The sequence below is a fragment of the Lathyrus oleraceus genome, chromosome 5, assembly GCF_024323335.1.
Source record: "Lathyrus oleraceus cultivar Zhongwan6 chromosome 5, CAAS_Psat_ZW6_1.0, whole genome shotgun sequence".
Classification (NCBI taxonomy): Eukaryota; Viridiplantae; Streptophyta; class Magnoliopsida; order Fabales; family Fabaceae; genus Lathyrus; species Lathyrus oleraceus.
In genome coordinates, this window is record NC_066583.1 from 311,042,634 (window position 1) to 311,049,144 (window position 6,511).

Consider the following 6,511-nt stretch of genomic DNA (forward strand, 5'->3'; position numbering starts at 1 on the left):
TCAGTGCATTTTGATGAACATTCTTTTATAATTGTACTTCGGAATTTATCTAGTTTATTTTGCTTAGTTTACTATTTTATTATGTTTTTAGATTTAAGTTCATGGTTGCCTTTAATCTATTTTCGTTTGCTATTTTTAGAATTAGCGGTTATTTGATACCTGTCCACTATTCGGAGCATAACTTGAGCTACGGGGTGCCGTTTTGCAAGTTCTGACATACTTTGGAAATCTAAGAGAAAGAGCTACAACTTTTATGTTCAAGCAAAAATCTGATTCGGAGTGCAGACGTCTCAATTAATTCGTTGAAGTTTTGTACTTTAGGAAATATTTTCTTTTGGGCCATTTGTTGGGCCGAATTTAGGTTTTCCGGCCCAGTTTGAATTATTAGTGAACCCCTTATTCTGTTTAAAAGGGAAGTCGCGGTACTGTAGCACATACACATTACTCATGATAACTTTTTGCTTTTGTGCGATCATGAAGATGAACTAATCTCTTAGAGTCAATCTGCTGTAACCGAATTTCCAAGGCTTTGAGGTTTTTATTCTATCAATTTAATTTCGCTCTCTTTCAATTCCATTCTATGAAATTTCATTTGCTTAATCTGTATTTTGTGGAATGGTTTTGATTAAATTCGTATGATTGCATTCCTAACTATTAATCGTCGTTTTCGTCGCTTTGTCGTTAAATTGCGTTTGTAAATCGTGTTTGCTTAATTCACGATTGTATTTATCCGTTTGCTTAATTTGGAATATAGGAATATAAATCTTTCATATATCTATTGCGCTTGTCAATCGAATTTGAATCGAATAGAGATCGAAGCTGCTTAAGGAATTGGTAGGTAAAAACCAATGATTAGCCAGAAATCGAAAATAGTAGATTGACTTATTTTATAATCGCTTATTTTAATCACTTTTTTTGCTTTGTTTTCTAAATCGACCACTAAAACATAAACCCTCCTTAAATTGATTTCATTAGGTTAAGAATAATACAAGAATCCTTGCGATACGATACTCGAGGTGTCGCTTCACGATTACTATTTTATTACTCGTTTTTTACCCGTGTGCGACAGCGAATCAGTCTTACGAACAACTTCTAAAACACCTATTGGCTCTTGAACAGTATGATCCAATGACTATTGTCAAGTTGGAAATGTTGCCCGCGTATACACCAGACGGAACGTGTGCTATTGGAAATGGAATATTCCACCATCTCTTCTGGGCGTATAAACCATGCATCAAAGGTTTTTCTTTCTGTAAACCTATTATACAAATTGATGCTACATGGTTGTACGGAAATACAAAGGAACGTTACTGATGGAAGTGGCACAAGATGGCAACAACAACATTTTTCCAATCACCTTTGCCCTTGTTGAAGGGGAGACTGCTGAGGGATGAAGTTTTTTCCTAAGAAATCTCTGATTGCACGTTGCACCTCAACCTAACTTATGTTTGATCTCCGACAGACACCCTTCAATCATCAGTGCATATAATAACTTTGATAATGGTTGGCAGGATCCTCCTTCGACACATGTCTTCTATATTAAACATATTGCTCAAAATTTTATGCGGGAGATCAAAGACAAAACATTGCGGAAGAAGGTTGTCAATGCAAGTTACGCATTATCAGACCTTCTTTCAAACACTATCGCGAAGAAATAAGATTGTCAAATGCAAATGCGGTATGGTGGATCGACAGTATTCTATTGGAGAAATGGACTAGGGCATACGACAACGGTCAATGTTGGGGCCACGTGAAAACAAATCTTGTGGAATCAATGAACTCTGTCTTCAAAGGCACCTGAAACCTACCTATAGCCTCTTTGGTGTAGGCAACATATTTCAGGCTAGATGCGATGTTTGAGACCAGACGTCCCAAATGGAGTTCAGTGTTGTGATTTGTACAATTGTTCAGTGATGCTTCAATGAAATTCATTAGATATGAAGCTGCCAAAGAAAACACACACGTGGTCACGGTGTTTAACCGTACTAAAGGTTGGTATAGTGTTGTCGAGTTCATGGATCACAATGAGGGCATGCCCATGGGACAGTACAGAGTGGAACTAGATAGAGGTTGTTGCGACTGCGGAAAGTTCCAAGCATTTCGTACGCCCTGCTCCCATGTCATTGCGGCATGTTCAAAGGTTCGAAGGGATCCATCCTACTTATTATTTGATGTTTACAAAGTCACCAGTCTATCAAATGTTTACAAAATTAGTTTTTTCGTAGTGGCAAAAGAGGATTACTGGCCAGAATATCAAGGGAACATTGTCTGGCACAACGAAGTTATGCGAAGGAAGATAAAGGATCGCCCAAATAGCACCCGTATTCGAACTAAAATGGATATGTCAAACAAAATGGTTAGATTATGTAGTTCATGCCGTCAGCCAGGTCATAATTGTACTAACTGTCATAGTGTTAGAACGAGCACAACAAGATAAATTCACATGTACCTCTGTTACAATATATGAAAAACTAAATTTATTTCATATTATAAGTTTGTGAGGAAATAACATTACATAAACAACAACACAAACAACTAAAACAATTAAAATACCATTACAATAACTAAGCGATTACAACCATTAAAACAATTTTGAACATGTAATGCATCATCCTATGAACGTCTCTGTCAGTCTTAATATCCACTCATTCACGCACTTCTCCATTTTGGTTGAACGTGGACACAAGCCATTAGATTCTTCTAACCCTTTCACCATCTCCAATTTCTCCATCTAACCAATTGTTCAACGTCCGATTAAGACATTCAAACGAATCTATATTCCAAAGTTGAATCTTTATCAGAGATGCAACGACGGAAAAGATTAAATCGGCATTTCGTTTGTGAATGTATTCAGACATGGTTAAAACTAAAAAAATTGAAGGAGATTGAAGTTGAATGAAAGAAAATGTGGTTGTAGGATAAAAGTTGTGTGAAAAACATGGCTGAAGAGTGAGGTATATATAGAAGGAGTATGAAAATGCATGCGTCAAAGGGTTAAACGTCACACATGTCAACACATGTAGGCGCCAGAAGCATTGACACAAGCACATGCAAGTACATGCATGCGCCAACACCCTTGGCACCACCATGCAATGCTTCTAAAGTATGCGTCAGTGGTGCTGACGCTTCCTCTTGTTTCAAAATGGACGCGCTAGTTCATCTGACGCATTTGTTTTGAAACTTGGTTATTTTGGAGAAAAAAATTGAAATATTGATTATTTTAGAATTTTTTTTTAAAAAATAATTATTTAAAAAAAATCAGAAAATTCTACCGATAACTTTCAAATAAAGAGAAATAATAAAGAGAAATACTTTGAAAACATTTCTATCCTACGTCAATATAATTTTAGTAACATAATTTCATGCTGTAAAAAGAAGTATCATCGACTCATAATAAATAGATCCAATCCATATCGATGGGATCAAATTTTCATTAAATCTTCACTAAAAACTTAAGAAATTTATACTGTATGTACGCTTTCTCAATTTTAGGTAAGCACTTATTTGAAATTGCCTTTACCATTTTTGCAGTATGTTTGGTGTGGGAGGGAAATTAGCAAAAAGAATTTTTAATGTTTGGGTCTTAAAAGATCTTACTGGATATTGACCCAAAAATAAAGCTGAATAGCATTTTTGTAAAAGAAAGTGCAAAAATAAAGTTTGGGGTGAGAGAGGCTCGAACTCTCGACCTCAGGATAACTCAGAAGCTATGAGACCTACGCGCTAGCCAACTGCGCCACCACCCCTTGATGATGGGATTGAAAGTGACACTAATTTGGATTATGATATTAAGCTCGTCACAAACACGCTTACAGTTGTCTATATACCTTAAGATAAGTTTAAAGAATCTCTTTAACACATGCGGATAATAATATTTAAAAATTACTAGACAATAAGTTAAATATAGTTTTGCATCAAAAGAAAAAAAAAAACAAAATTTAAAATTGAAAATTTATAGATTTTAAATTTAATACAAATAAAACAATTTCGTTTTAACTAAACAAAGAATAATGTCAAGGGATAGTTGTTTTGTATATTATAAATTTATTTACATGATATTGAGAATCTTGTTTCTGTCAAATTTTAATAAATTATGTTTGAGAATTTGTATTTAAAAAAAATAGAATATATATATATTTTTTAATTCTTTTATTAAAGGATGAGAATTTTGCATTTTCACATGAATAAGAGATGATCAAGGATAATTTTCAATTCTTCTGTTATTTAATATTTTTTACTTTTTTAAATTAGACTATTTAAAATTGTAATTTAAAACCTTAAAACAAATATACCATAAATAAATAGATAATTTTTTAAATATTTTGTCTTTTTATAATTCACATATATTTGAAGTTATTTATATCATTTAGAATATTTTTGTCAATATTTTTTTTATTATTTGATTTATTTTAATATACTTTTTAATTATCTATAGTCGATATTTATTCTAAATTATGTGGTCAATAAAGAAGGTATACATATTATCATTCTCTTAATTATTCTAAACTAGGATAGAAGATGATGTGACCGTACATGAAAATTAATCTTACTTCCATCGTCCTCATTCTCAGGTTGAGAATATGAATGATTTTGACTATGTATTTGAGTTCGTGGTCTTCTATCCTAGTTTTTCTGAAATATTTTGAAGGTTAGAAAAACAAAAGAAAAGGGTGAACTTTCACAATTTTAATTTCTTTTAATGTCGATCTTAACCTTTGATATTTTTACGCCAAATATCATAACATTTTCGCTCTTTGATTTACTTCAATACTTTGCTTTCCCAATGTTACTCATGATAATTTTGCTTTATTTCCTTTGTCATCATCTAAAACTATTATCCTTGTTAAACACCTAAAGTAATAATAAAAAATTTAGACTCTATCAAAACACAATAGAATTGGACAGTTAAACATTACCATCATGTTCTATGTTAATAACATCATTATAGAAAGAGTGAATATTACATAACCAGAATATGAATGAAGCCACACACAATGGATATCATCAATGAAACATGTCTCAAATGAAAGACAATGAGCCGAACATGGAGCGCCACATATCTCGAGCAAAGGGAGTTTTATGTATTATACATAGAAATAGTCAAACGAGGTAACATTTTTGTAGGACAAAATTTTATGACAAATATGATAGTTTTCTTATAAAAATACTACAATTTATAAATCATCCAGGATATCCAATCAATCTAGTTTACTTTTTTTTTTATCTTATTTACTTTTTTCTATGCATTTTATAATTTAGTAGCTCAACATCTCCACACATTGTATTTAACTCTTCTCAAGGGAACTTAAGGAACTCACATATGAGGAATATATCCTCTCTCATTGAATAAAATGGAATAGATGTTTAGAAATATTAGATGATCCCTCGACTAAATTTCAAGTTTGATATTCCCTTTAAGACACTAAGCCTAAAGCATCTGAAAATTTTCATTCACTTTGTCAATACTATGTTTAGTGTATGCACCTGCGATTCACAAAGAACCTTAACAACTCAACTCAATCATCCATATTACCAACAAAGAGGTAGGGCCGACTATGACCTAATGTACCTCCACAAACATTGGAAATGCCATCATATCTACCTCAATTTTTATTTCTAGAAATACATTAATTGACCCACATGATGAACTAGTGATAGCAAAAAAATATTTTATTAGACAACAAATGGACATGAGGATACATGAGGTCTCTTAACTTAATGAAACCCTATGATTCAAAATAAGGTCCAACAAGTTTGGAATCTGGATACCAAATGAACCAATGCTAGCAAGAGTGGTATGCATACATTTCTACTCAAATCTAGCCAATCAATGTAGTTGTAAGGCCTTCCAAAGTCTAATTGATTCCTATACAACAAGTACCTTCTACTCTTTATGATATTCAACCTAGTATTTTTACCACAACTAACCTTGAGGGGACACCCACTAGTGAATAGGGATGTCAATTTGCATATGTTAATGGGGATCCCTGTGGGGATTATCTATGTGGGTCTCCAAAGTCGGGGATTGAGAAAGTACCATTTGCCCCGCGGATTCCCCGACCCCGACCATATTATTTACCTTTAATATATAATATATTATATAATATTTAATTATATAATTTTACATATTTTTTCATTAAAATAATAATTAATATATTAGAAACTGAAGAGTTATCAGTGGTCATTTTATTTTTTTTGTTTTTATTGTATAATGCATTGTTTAACTACCCAAGTACCCAACCCTATAAAAGTGCATCCATTAGATACAGTGTACACACCGTCTCCTATTCTTATTTTCTCAATTCTCTTTGTCTCCTCCAATCCTCACCTCTTTGGTTCTCATCATCAAAACAACATCACTTTCCTTTGTTCATTGTATTTATGGTAATTACTCTTCGACTTCACTATACTTCAATTAGAAATATATTTTTCATTTAATTAGTAAATTAGTAGTTATGTATTTGTAACTGCAAGTGTTTTTGCATATTTTTTTTGCTATTGATACAAGATG

At 32.5% G+C, this 6,511-nt stretch overlaps 1 non-coding gene across 1 annotated transcript; it reads right to left on the reverse strand.

Annotated features, from left to right (window-relative positions):
• Positions 1–3,661: 3,661 nt before the first annotated feature.
• On the reverse strand, positions 3,662–3,746 carry TRNAM-CAU (transfer RNA methionine (anticodon CAU)). Its single transcript is given in 2 exon segments — positions 3,662–3,697; positions 3,709–3,746. It is a non-coding gene; the product is annotated as a tRNA-Met (tRNA).
• Between the last annotated feature and the right edge of the window lie 2,765 nt (positions 3,747–6,511).